We start from the raw sequence: 14,789 nt of genomic DNA, 5'->3' as shown, positions 1-14,789 counted from the left end.
GTAGAAGTCTATCAAATTCTGTCCAGATCAAGTGATATTTAAATGTATGTATTTGGGACAAACCTTTATATTTAGCCCCGCAATTCATTTGACGGATGTGATATGGTATCGAAAATTTAGATCTACAAAGTGGTGCAGGCTTTAATATAGGCGGCCCCGCCCGACATTAGACTTTCCTTACTTGTTTTGAAATGTGTTTACCCCGAATAAGTACTCACTGTATATTTGTGCAAAAATACGAGTATCCCTTTTAAAATAAATTCTAAAATAAATGATATCGTGTACATATTACTCTTGAAACATATTTCGGGTGATCATATTTCTTCACTGTGTGTGGCATGCGCCATCAGGATCATTTTTCCAAGTGCAATAACCCTGAAGTCATGTGAAATTTCAAAGTTTACTCATTTTATGAGTAACATTTTCTAGTCATTGCAAATGTTTCCCACTCCTCTTTTACTTATCTAGGAAAGACATATTTTTTACTGCAATAGTGTGTTAGTACGAATAATATGTTCAATTGAATGGCAATGGTTGCAGCTACTACACCACTATCCACAAATACACCATTTCCCTCATTCCCAAAGTATCATACGTGAAAATATGAACCTCTCAAAATATATGACTTCATTATAAAAGAAAGACATTAACAAAAAAAAAAAAACAACATAAAGAACATTAAATTGCAATTACCTCACATAGAGTCCATGGTGACGGGAGTGAAAGGGAGAGCGAACAAATCACCTACCTCCCATAACATGGAATTCAATGTGTTAAAGTGTTAATTTTATACGGCATTGGTCAAGCGAATCTCTATCTCAAACAAAACCGAAGCAATTCATGGTCAGGGGCAGTGATCTTTTGATGTCAACCGTTGACAGCACTTGGAAAATTCTTTGCCCACATACTCTCCATTCTTTGTTGCAAGCTCCTGGGCACAAAAGATCACCTCCTTTTCTTTTTGCTAACCAAACAATATCGTCATCCCGACACTTGACCAACCTATAACCTGAAAGAGCGTTGATGATGGCCATTCCGACAGAAAGATGGTGGTGGTGGCGGCGGCGACGGCGGCATGTAATGATTAGTAAAGGACTATGATTGTTATTGGCATCATTGCAGCAAATTGTGGATGGATGAAAAGAAAAGCCGACATCTAAGTGAAGTGCAGGTTCCTTTTGGACTTTGTATTTCATTCCGTTTTATTATTATTATTATTATTATTATATTTTTTTCTTTTGTTTTGAAACTTCCAACTTTTTTTCTTTTTCCGATTATAAAAAGTCATTCATTCAAAAGTTGCCTGTAATGTCTTGCCCAAAATAGAACAATAGCGTATTGCAGTGAGGTGCAAACCCACTCACAAATATCTCATTTGTGAACATTACGAAGAACAAGTATATACGACCGAAAGTTTGACCACGTCAAATCAATTGTTTTGCTCAATTAATGTTGCTAATGTAATTTGTGTAAAGCGGGCAATATATTTATGAAAGAGCTATATGTTAGTCTAAATAAGATCGGCTAATACATCTAAATTTGAAATTTGTGTAACATTGGTTAGGTTAGATTAGCCCGATATGTCAGTCTCACTTAGACTATTTAGTGCATTGTAATACCACAGTGGTGAACTTCTCTATTTTAAGCTCATTGACAAGGGACCTCCTTCTTATAGTCGATTCCGCTGAAAATCTTTTCGATGTTCGGTCGAAACTGGGGTTGATCCCACGACCCTATGTATGAAAGGCGGGCAATGGTTAGCACCACGGTGGTGTAAGGATATAGTGGCCAAATTTGCATACTTTAAGGGTGATGCATTGGATTACGTTGTGCCTAAATCGAAGCCGATCGCCTTGTATATGGGAGCTATAACTTAATTTGATCTGCTTTCTCCAAATTTAATAGCGTTCGCCTTTGTCTCAAAGGCAGACAGACGGACACCATGGGTTAAATCGATTCAGAAGGTTTTTCTGAGTCGATTGGTATATATTATATAGGGTCTAAAATCAATATTTCAGCACCCAGAGAAAGGGTTGGTTGAAATTCGATCGCGACAATAAGAAGATGGTTGAGACTTATTAGTTTTAGTTTTGTGAACCCTATGTCAGTTATTATACCCACAACCATAGAATTGTGATGGGGGTATAATAAGTTTGCCATGCCGTTTGTAACACATCGAAATATCGATTTCCGACTATATAAAGTATATATATTCTTGATCAGGGAGAAATTCTAAGACTATATAACCATGTCCGTCTGTCTGTCTTTTGTAATCACGCTACAGCTTTCAATAATGGGGCTATCGTCCTGCAATTTAGAACGGATTCGTGTTTTGTTTGCAGGCAAGTAAAGTTCGAAGATTGGTTATATCGGTCCAGGTTTTGATATAGCCCCCATATAAACCGTCTTGGGCTTCTAAACCCCATATTTCCTATCCGATTTGCCTGGAATTGGAAATCTAGAAACATTTTAGAACCATTTAGAGCCCTCATGTAGACCGATCTCCCGATTTTACTTCTTGGGCTTCTAGAAACCATAGTTTCTATCCGATTTCCCTGAAATTGGAAATCTAGAGTTGCTTTAGGGCCACAAATATGTGTGTCAAAAATGGTGCTAATCTGTCCATGGTTTGGTATATCCCCAATATAGACTTCTTGGGCTTTTAAAACCCATAGTTTCTATCACGAAATTGGAAATCTAGAGGTATTTTAGGACCATAAATAGGTCCTCCAATTTGGGGTCTAGATTCTGTAGGTTTTTTATCTTTTAGTTGTCTGAAATTGCCATATAGACCGATTGCACTTCTTGAGGGTATAGAAGGCGCACTAATTATGAAAATTTCTTGAAACTGAAAGTAAGATTTCCAGAGTTTACTTTTTCTAATCATTTGAATAATAGGGGTAAAAATATACAGATTTTAGATTTCTAATCAAGGCATTATTTTATCATTTTCTTGCATACTTACACGATATGTTCATGAACTCAAACAAAAATGGTTGCTATAAATCCAGACTCTAATCTAGTCTTCATAGATAGAATCTTTAAATTTATATTCGTGAAGCTTACTGGTTGAACTGATCTGCTTAGGAAAATATCTGTCATCAAACCCCCCTGAAATTCTATATATTATCAAGTAACCCGCTACGACGAAGAGTTTCCAAAGGAAACTATTACATTTTATTCATGGTGGTGGGTATTTGAGATTCGTCCTAGCCGAACTTACTACTGAATATACTTGTTTCTTTTATTTAATGGTTGGTATAAAATATCAATACAGTCAAATGCTACCATGGTAGGCACATTTTTTGACAGATAAATGATATTAAGCCCTATGTGGTTTAGGGTATAAATAGAGGGAATCAATCAATTAGTGTGGGTAATGTGGACAAACTTATGAAAATCGGTCAAGTTTAAATGATACTATAGGAGAGTAAGGAAATCGGGCGATTCATATATGTATATGGGAGGCGGAAGTCAAATCTGGAGATCGGTTGATATGGACTAATGCGGAGAGGTAATAAACTTGTATGGCGTACGTAGCTTCGGAAATCAAATCTGGGGATTAGTTAAGATGGGGCTATACCTAAAAATTTCTGACCTATATACAAATTAACAAATATTGTCAAATATCAAGCAAATAACTTGGTTTGCTAGCGGGAGTTAGCATGATTTCAACATGCACACTTGCACGCAAAAAATAATTCTTTCCTCCCAAACGAAATTTTAGACAAACAAAGTTCGTTTCTCATTTGCTTTCGCTGTAAGGAAGTTTATTTGGGAGAAAAGTATATTCTTTTTGCACTGAAAAAAAAAGCATACTCGGTTCCAAAGATTGTCTTTACTTTAAAAAATTTGGTATTGATTCCGAGCCAAAGAAGCGGAGAATACAAGTAAGGATACTTTTAAGACACAATTCTCTTTTAAATTTAGGTTTTGTGTACTTGCTTCTAGGAAGCAAATTTTAATTTTTCGCTTTCTCAGCTTTTTTTCTTCACATGCTATCAAATTCCTTTAAAAACGAGTTAACGGACACTTTGTTTTCCAAATTAGGACTCGACTTCCAGTAGAAATTATGCTATGTTTGAAGTAAAAAACTTCTTTAAAATAAAGTTTTAAAAACATGTCCTATATTTGAACGATTTTTTGCTTTGTAGTCAAGATGCAAAAAGACAACAAATTTAAAGATAATTTCATTAAATTTAAAGAATTTTTCTGAATTATTACAGTCAAGTTGACCTTAGCCTATACATTTTTTCTTTCATGTTAAGATACCCATTTTTAAGTCAAATCACTTAATTATAAGGACAATACGACTTCATTGAAAAGTTTATCGACTTTTGGACAAGGAAAATAACTTTTTTTAGAGAAATGCGTCTTCTATGCTAAGCAAAATTTGTATTCGTATTTTAAAGACATGAAATCTTTGACCTCACGACAATATTTTTTTCAGTGTGTGATAAACGTTATATAAAAACAAGTATATACGGCCGTAAGTTCGGCCAGGCCGAAGCTTATGTACCCTCCACCATGGATTGCGTAGAAACTTCTACTGAAGCCGATGCCAAGGTATCTTAAAACTTCCTAACACCGTAATATATACCACATAATCCATACGTGGCCGATTAAATACGTATATAATTAAGTTTCTATAGAAATAAAATTTTGACAACATTTTGTATAGAAGAAAAATTTTGACAAAATTTTCTATAGAAATAAAATTTGAAAAAAATGTAAAGAGATACAATTTTGACAAACTTTTCTATAGAAATAAAATTTTGACAAAATTTTCTATAGAAATAAAATTTTGACAAAATTTTCTATAGAAATAAAATTTTGACAAAATTTTCTATAGAAATAAAATTTTGACAAAATTTTCTATAGAAATAAAATTTTGTCAAAATTTTCTATAGAAATAAAATTTTGGCGAAATTTACTATAGAAATAAAATTTTGACAAAATTTTCTATAGAAATAACATTTTGACAATGTTTTCTATAAAAATAAAATTTTGGTAGATTTTTTTTGGCTCGAGTGGCAACCATGATTATGAACCGATATGGACCAATTTTTGTGTGATTGGGGATCGGCTATATATAACTATAGACCGATATGGACCAATTTTGGCATGTTTATTAGCGGCCTTATACTAACACCACGTTACAAATTTCAACCGGATCGGATGAATTTTGCTCTTCCAAGAGGCTCCGGAGATCAAATCTGGGGAACGGTTTATATGGGGGCTATATATAATTATAGACCGATATGGACCAATTCTTGCATGGTTGTTAGAGACTATATACTAACACCACGTACCAAATTTCAACCGTATCGAATGAATTTTGCTCCTCTAAGAGGCTCCGGAGGTAAAATGTGGGGATCGGCTTATATGGGGGCTATATATATTTATGGGTCGATGTGGACCAACTTTTGCATGGTCATTAGAGAACATATACCAACACAATGTACCGAATTTCAGCCGGATAGGATGAAATTTGCTTCTCTTAGAGGCTCCGCAAGCCAAATTGGTGATCGGTTTATATGAGGGCTATATATAATTATGGACCGATGTGGACCAATTTTTGCGTGGTTGTAAGAGACCATATACAAACACCATGTACCAAATTTCAGCCTGATCGGATGAAATTTGCTTCTCTGGGAGCAATCGCAAGCCAAATTTGGGGGTCCGTTTATATGGAGGCTATACGTAAAAGTGGACCGATATGGCCCATTTGCAATACCGTCCGACTTATATCAATAACAACTAATTGTGCCAAGTTTCAAGTCGATAGCTTGTTTCGTTCGGAAGTTAGCGCGATTTCAACAGACGGACGGACGGACATGCTCAGATCGACTCAGAATTTCACCACCACCCAGAATATATATACTTTATGGGGTCTTAGAGCAATATTTCGATGTGTTACGAAAGGAATGACAAAGTTAATATACCCCCATCCTATGGTGCAGGGTATAAAAAAATCATAAAGACTAACTCAAAAAAACAATTTTTTCTGACTAATTGCATTATCCCTCACATCTTTCTCACTTCCACGAGGTTTTTTAGTTCTTAGCACCTTTTTCTCTAATACAAAGAATGTAGAAGAAATTATTCGATATTATACATTTTTTAAATTTTACTTTTCGCCTGGACGGAGAATCGAACCGCGGACCATGCAATTTGTAAGCCAACACACTATCCACTGAGCTATTTTGCTGTTATTGTCACCAATAGACAATTATCCATATAAGTTATATTTATATAGCATAGCTTGCGGCGCCCACGAGACTATTAAACAAACTTTATTTAACAGAAACATACATTTAGTGGGGCACCGTGGAGCAGTGGTAGCTACGTCCGCCTTGCATGCCAAGGGTTGTGAGTTGGATCCCTCCTTCGACCGAATACCAAAATTTTTTTTTTGTTTTTTTACACATATTCCAGATATGTTAGGAAGATTCCGAAAGATGTTCAACATTACATAACATACTACTTTATTAAATGTTTACTATGATCTGTAAAATGTGTCTTATTATAGACTTAAAGTCAGAAAAGAACAGTGCTTGATATAAACGAAGTGGACTGTGTTGTTGGTTAAAAAATAATATTTTTTATTGAAAAAATAAAAATTTTGCAACAACCGAATTTTTTTGATGATAAAAGTTTAACATTTTCGAAGCAATTCTAAACCTGTAACAAAAGAAAAACGTTTTCGGTAAACGTTTTTTTTTTTCTTTGCGTGTACAGACGGTCCTTGGTTAATCGTTTCATGATGTCACCACGATCCAGAATTTATATACTGTATGCGGCGTAGGACCAATATTTCAATGTGTTACAAACAGAATGACAAAATTAATATACCCCCTATGGTAGAGGGTATAAAAATATAGCACTTTACTTTGTTGCATTACATATCAGACACCTTGGGAGCCACCGTGGTGCAATGGTTAGGATGCCCGCCTTGCATACACAAGGTCGTGGGTATATGGGCCCAGCAAAAAAAGCGTCGTCTAAAAGTAGTGAAAATGTTCTTTTCGGATCCGGCAGTGGTCCAAAATTGGCGCATAAGCAATGAATCATCAAAACATGGACCGATATATACCATAAACAAGTAAGGAAAGTCGGGCGGGGCCGACTATATTATACCCTGCACCACTTTGTAGATCTAAATTTTCGATACCATATCACATCCGTCAAATTTGTTGGGGGCTATATAAAAAGGTTTGTCCCAAATACATAGATTTAAATATCACTCGATCTGGACAGAATTTGATAGACTTCTACAAAATCTATAGACTCAAAAATTAAGTCGGCTAATGCACTAGGATGGAACACAATGTTAGTAGAAAACCAGTAAGGAAAGTCTAAAGTCGGGCGGGGCCGACTATATTATACCCTGCACCACTTTGTAGATCTAAATTTTCGATACCATATCACATCCGTCAAATGTGTTGGGGCTATATATAAAGGTTTGTCCCACATACATACATTTAAATATCACTCGATCTGGAAGAATTTGATAGACCTCTACAAAATCTATAGACTCAAAATTTAAGTCGGCTAATGCACTAGGGTGGAACACAATGTTAGTAAAAAACCAGTAAGGAAAGTCTAAAGTCGGGCGGGGCCGACTATATTATACCCTGCACCACTTTGTAGATCTAAATTTTCGATACCATATCACATCCGTCAAATGTGTTGGGGCTATATATAAAGGTTTGTCCCACATACATACATTTAAATATCACTCGATCTGGAAGAATTTGATAGACCTCTACAAAATCTATAGACTCAAAATTTAAGTCGGCTAATGCACTAGGGTGGAACACAATGTTAGTAAATAAATATGGGAAACGTTTAAATCTGAAGCAATTTTAAGGAAACTTCGAAAAAGTTTATTTATGATTTATCGCTCGATATATATGTATTAGAAGTTTAGGAAAATTAGAGTCATTTTTACTACTTTTCGACTAAGCAGTGGCGATTTTACAAGGAAAATGTTGGTATTTTGACCATTTTTGTCGAAATCAGAAAAACATATATATGGGAGCTATATCTAAATCTGAACCGATTTCAACCAAATTTGGCACACATAGCTACATTGCTAATTCTACTCCCTGTGCAAAATTTCAACTAAATCGGAGTTAAAAATTGGCCTCTGTGGTCATATGAGTGTAAATCGGGCGAAAGCTTTATATGAGAGATATATCCAAATCTGAACCGATTTCAAGCAAATTTGGCACGCATAGTTACAACGCTAATTCTACTCCCTATGCAAAATTTCAACTAAATCGGAGCAAAAAATTGGCCTCTGTGGGCAAATGAGTGTAAATCGGGCGAAAGCTATATATGGAAGCTATATCTAAATCTGAACCGATTTTGCTGATATTTTGCAGGTTTTTCGAGACTCATAAAATATTCGGATGTACGGAATTTGAGGAAGATCGGTTGATATACACGCCAATTATGACCAGATCGGTGAAAAATATATATGGCAGCTATATCTAAATCTGAACCGATTTTTTCCAAAAGCAATAGGGATCGTCTTTGAGCCGAAACAGCACCCTGTACCAAATTTTAGGACAATCGGACTAAAACTGCGAGCTGTACTTTGCACACAAAAATACATCAACAGACAGACAGACAGACAGACAGACGGACAGACAGACGGACAGACAGACAGACGGACATCGCTAAATCGACTCAGAATTTAATTCTAAGCCGATCCGTATACTAAAAGGTTGGTCTATGATTACTCCTTCTTGGCGTTACATACAAATGCACAAACTTATTATACCCTGTACCACAGTAGTGGTGAAGGGTATAAATATGGGAAACATTTAAATCTAAAGCAATTTTAAGGAAACTTCGCAAAAGTTAATTTATGATTTATCGCTCGATATATATGTATTAGAAGTTTAGGGAAATTAGAGTCATTTTTACAACTTTTCGACTAAGCAGTGGCGATTTAACAAGGAAAATGTTGGTATTTTGACCATTTTTGTCGAAATCAGAAAAACATATATATGGGAGCTATATCTAAATCTGAACCGATGTCAACCAAATTTGGCACACATAGCTACAATGCTAATTCTACTCCATGTGCAAAATTTCAACTAAATCGGAGTTAAAAATTGGCCTCTGTGGTCATTTGAGTGTAAATCGGGCGAAAGCTATATATGGGAGCTATATCTAAATCTGAACCGATTTCAACCAAATTCGGCACACATAGCTACAATGCTAATTCTACTCCCTGTGCAAAATTTCAACTAAATCAGAGCAAAAAATTGGCCTCTGTGGTCATTTGAGTGTAAATCGGGCGAAAGCTATATATGGGAGCTATATCTAAATCTGAACCGATTTGGCTGATATTTTGCAAGTTTTTCGAGACTCATAAAATATTCGGATGTACGGAATTTGAGGAAGATCGGTTGATATACACGCCAATTATGACCAGATCGGTGAAAAATATATATGGCAGCTATATCTAAATCTGAACCGATTTTTTCCAAATTCAATAGGGAGCGTCTTTGAGCCGAAGCAGGACCCTATACCAAATTTTAGGACAATCGGACTAAAACTGCGAGCTGTACTTTGCACACAAAAATACACCAACAGACAGACAGACGGACAGACAGACAGACAGACGGACATCGCTAAATCGACTCAGAATTCAATTCTAAGATGATCGGTATACTAAACGATGGGTCTCAGACTTTTCCTTCTTGGCGTTACATACAAATGCACAAACTTATTATACCCTGTACCACAGTAGTGGTGAAGGGTATACAAAATTGGTATAGCTTTACAGACTTAAATTATATATTGATTTCAGGGGCTTTCATCACCTGAGAATTCAGGTCAGGAGATTGGCCTACATGGGAGATGTATCGAAACAGGGATTGTAAAATATAAACGTGAGTTTTACCAAATTCAAATTCATGGTACTGTTAGTGGCAAATAGTTTGAGCAGCATTATATGTACTTACTTTTCTATCTACCCAACTCAGTGCAAAGAATCCTATCTAAATTTCTATAAAAGTGAAAGGTTTGCCCATTCTGATCATATCGATTGTGATGACAGTATGAATAGTTTAGTGATCGATTTGATGGTGTCCTGTGACTGCCATCAATTTGACGTTCGCGTTCGCAATTTTCACATCTCATTGGACCATCGTGTGAGTGCGCAAAGCGCCGCCAACGATTTCTGGAATAGCTTAGAAACACGCAACATAAGCATCAATGTCGCAAAGGAGCAATCAATGCAGCTCCATTGTCATCATCATCAAAAGAAATTGCTGCAACTTCCCCGACCTCACTCCTCAGCCACTGATAAACGTTAGCGGCTACCTATTGATGCCTATTTGGCATGATAGGGAATTTAAAGAAAGGTTGCTATGATGTGCTACCGCTCATCAGTGTCTAGCTATCAGCCACTAACTACCGTGTATGCCAGTCATATAATAGCCAATACTTTCATCTGAACGGAACAGTAGCAGTAGCCGCCAATGCATGGAAAATAGTTTTCTTTTGAACAAATTACAATTTCAATACAATCAGCGACTTCCTTTGGACGCTGTCCGCCCGACTACTTCGGCTAAACTCCTATTCATCCTTCACAAAAAAAAAACGAAAAATTATTTGTTTGGTAATGGTGATGGATTTGTGAAAATCTTAGAGTGTTCATTTTTTTCTCATCTCTCGCAATATTCTTTCCATTTACTTGCTTATGCTGTTGCTCCCCATATGACATTAAAGAGGCTGCATTGCTAAGCAGATTGCACGAGCGGCAAGTGAATGCCAAATTAATTGGTAGCAACCAGTTAAGAGTCGTCCACTTTGCGCTACAATAGAGACGACAGCATCCACAACTGCCCAAGAAGAAAGAAAAAATAACGTGCTGCCGCCATTCATTCTCGTTAGTTAGGCATGTCGTATAAATATGCGTTTTGCTGCACTTCGTGTCCCCAACCTGAGGAAAATTGCATTTAGATATGTGATACAGTGATTTGGGATGTCAATGAAAAACCGAGGAAAAAACGAGGATTAATTGATTCCAAAGATTGCGACTTTAGGATCAAGGAGCCATCATAGACCACCATACATCTATGGCGATAGGCGGTAGGTAAAACATTTTTTTTTCCGCGACGACAAATACAATAAGCTTGTCTTCAAAAAATGTCATCTTTTCTTGTTTCCGTGTGTTTTTGATATAGTTATTTGAAGATAAAAGAATCTCCATGTGGCCAGGCAACAGCAATATCTAGAGGTGAGTTCAAAAATTTGATAAGCATTGGCATAACTATACCATTTTCCGCCAAAGAATTAGAATAGAGTTTAATTTGGCGACATGCCGCTAGACGTCACGGTATTCCGTCGCAGATTTTGGTATTCCGGAAAGGTGGTAGATTAGGACAAAATGAGAAATGGTGCTCAACCTACCAAAACATACACCGAACTATGCTCTGATATTAGAAACAGCGGCTGAGGAGAGTCATATTTATACACTAAATTTGCATATTAAATACATAGAAATGATACTGGTGCATTACACTGATCGCAGACTTCCAAAGTTATTAACAAATATCATCCTACATCAAGAAGTTTTCTGGGTTAAAGAACTCAAGCTAAAAGCACAGTACTTTAAGATATGTTGGCCAAATATGGATAGTATTAAAGAACAATGGAATATGTTTCGAGAGTAGAAGTGGTAGGCTCTATAGAGATCTGAACTACTTTAGAGGTTTGGAATAAAGGGTGATACGGTCAAAATTTGGTCAATATAAACTTGACGTATTTCTTTCAATTTTGCATTTAAAAAACCTGAACACCCCTCATTTTGAAGGTGTGTGTGTGTGTGTAGAATGTTGCTCCTATTTTGATTTTGGAATTCACTCTTCAGTTGTCAAAATGCCGTCCAAGCAAGAAGAGCAGCGTATCAAAATTTTGCTCGCGCATCGCGAAAATCCGAGCTACTCGCACGCAAAGCTGGCAAATCGCTAAAAGTTGCCAAATCAACCGTTACAAATGTAATTAAAGTGTTTGGGGAACGTTTGTCGACAGCCAGGAAGTCTGGATCGGGGGAAATCGAAAACCGGAATCCGCTGAGACGACAAAGAGAGTTGCCGGTAGTTTCAAGCGAAACCCTAACCTCTCTCTCCGAGATGCCGCAAATAAGCTGGGTGTATCGTCTAAACCGTGCATCGAGCCAAAAACGAGCCGGACTATCGACTTACAAGAAGGTAGTGACTCCAAATCGCGATGATAAACAAAATACGACGGCCAAAGCGCGATCCCGGAGGCTGTACACGACGATGCTGACGAAGTTTGACTGCGTGGTAATGGACGACGAAACCTACGTCAAAGCCGACTACAAGCAACTTCCGGGACAGGAGTTTTATACGGCAAAAGGAAGGGGAAAGGTAGCAGATATTTTCAAGCACATAAAACTGTCAAAGTTCGCAAAGAAATATCTGGCAAGCCATCTGTACCTGTGGCTTGAAAAGCAGCATTTTCATAGCTTCCGGCACTGTCACCCAAGAAATTTACGTGAAAGAGTTTTTAAATAAACGTCTGCTGCCTTTCCTGAAGAAACACGCTTGTTCCGTACTGTTTTGGCCGGATTTGGCATTTTGCCATTACGGTAAAAAGGCCATGGAGTGGTACGCCGCCAACAACGTGCCAGAGCTTCGCCCAATTGAGAAATACTGGGCTATTGTCAAGCGGAACCTAAAGAAGACCAAAAAAACTGCTAAGGACGAGCAGCAGTTCAAGGCAAACTGGCTTTCTGCGGCGAAGAAGGTGGACAAGGTGGCTGTACAAAATCTGATGGCAGGTGTCAAGCGTGAGGCCCGGCAATTCGGATTTGGAAAAGCGAAAGCCTAACTGAATATTTTTCCTGAATTTTATACTAATTGAACTTGAACAAGTATATACGGCCGTAAGTTCGGCCAGGCCGAAGCTTATGTACCCTCCATCATGGATTGCGTAGAAACTTCTTCTAAACACTGCCATCCACAAACGAATTACTTAAGTTGCGGTAACGCTTGCCGATGGCAAGGTATCTTAAAACCTCCTAACACCATCTTCTAAATTGTATGTAAGTCCATACGTGGTATATATTAAATCAAAAAAGACGATGCAATACGTATATAATTCAGTTTGACAAAGTGGACATACAATTTTGACAAAATTTTCTACAGAAATAAAGTTTTAACAAATTTTTTCTCTAGAAATAAAATTTTCACAAAATTTTCTATAGAAGTAAAAATTTTGCAAAAATTTTCTATAGAAAGAAAATTTTGACAAAAATTTCTACAGAAATAAAATGTTAACAAAATTTTCTATAGAAATAAACTTTTGACAAAATTTTCTATAGAAATAAAATCTTGGTAGATTATTTTTGGCTCGAGTGGCAACCATGATTATGAACCGAATAAAATTTTAACAAAATTTTCTCTAGAAATAAAATTTTGACAAAATTTTCTATAGAAATAAAATTTTGGTAGATTATTTTTGGCTCTAGTGGCAACCATGATTATGAACCGATATGGACCAATTTTTGTGTGATTGAACCAATTTTGGTATGGTTGATAGCGACCATATACTAACACCACGTTCCTAATTTGAACCGGTTCGGATGAATTTTGCTCCTCCAAGAGGCTCCGGAGGTCAAATCTGGAGAACGTTTTATATGAGGGGTATATATAATTATGGACCCATATGGACCAATTCTGCCACGGTTGTTAAAAATCATATTCTAACACCATGTTCCAAATTACAACCGGATTGGATGAAATTTGCTTCTCTTGGAGACTTCGCAAGCCAAATCTGGGGATCGGTTTATATGGGGGCTATATATAATTATGAACCGATGTGGACCAATTTTTGCATGGTTGTTAGACACCATATACCAAATTTCAGCCGGATCGGATGAAATTTTCTTCTCTTTGAGGCTCGGCAAGCCAAATCTGGGGATCGGTTTATATGGGGGCTATATATAATTATGCACCGATGTGAACCAATTTTTGCATGGTTGTTAGAGACCATATACCAACACCATGTACCAAATTTCAGCCGGATCGGATGAAATATGCTTCTCTTAGAGGCTCCACAAGCCAAATCTGGGGATCGGTTTATATGGGGGCTATATATAATTAAGGAATAAAATTTTCACAAAATTTTCTATAGAAGTAAAAATTTTGCAAAAATTTTCTATAGAAAGAAAATTTTGACAAAAATTTCTACAGAAATAAAATGTTAACAAAATTTTCTATAGAAATAAACTTTTGACAAAATTTTCTATAGAAATAAAATCTTGGTAGATTATTTTTGGCTCGAGTGGCAACCATGATTATGAACCGAATAAAATTTTAACAAAATTTTCTCTAGAAATAAAATTTTGACAAAATTTTCTATAGAAATAAAATTTTGGTAGATTATTTTTGGCTCTAGTGGCAACCATGATTATGAACCGATATGGACCAATTTTTGTGTGATTGAACCAATTTTGGTATGGTTGATAGCGACCATATACTAACACCACGTTCCTAATTTGAACCGGTTCGGATGAATTTTGCTCCTCCAAGAGGCTCCGGAGGTCAAATCTGGAGAACGTTTTATATGAGGGGTATATATAATTATGGACCCATATGGACCAATTCTGCCACGGTTGTTAAAAATCATATTCTAACACCATGTTCCAAATTACAACCGGATTGGATGAAATTTGCTTCTCTTGGAGACTTCGCAAGCCAAATCTGGGGATCGGTTTATATGGGGGCTATATATAATTA

This window comes from Haematobia irritans, chromosome 4 (genome assembly GCF_050003625.1).
Source record: "Haematobia irritans isolate KBUSLIRL chromosome 4, ASM5000362v1, whole genome shotgun sequence".
NCBI lineage: Eukaryota > Metazoa > Arthropoda > Insecta > Diptera > Muscidae > Haematobia > Haematobia irritans.
This window is presented reverse-complemented; position numbering follows the sequence as displayed.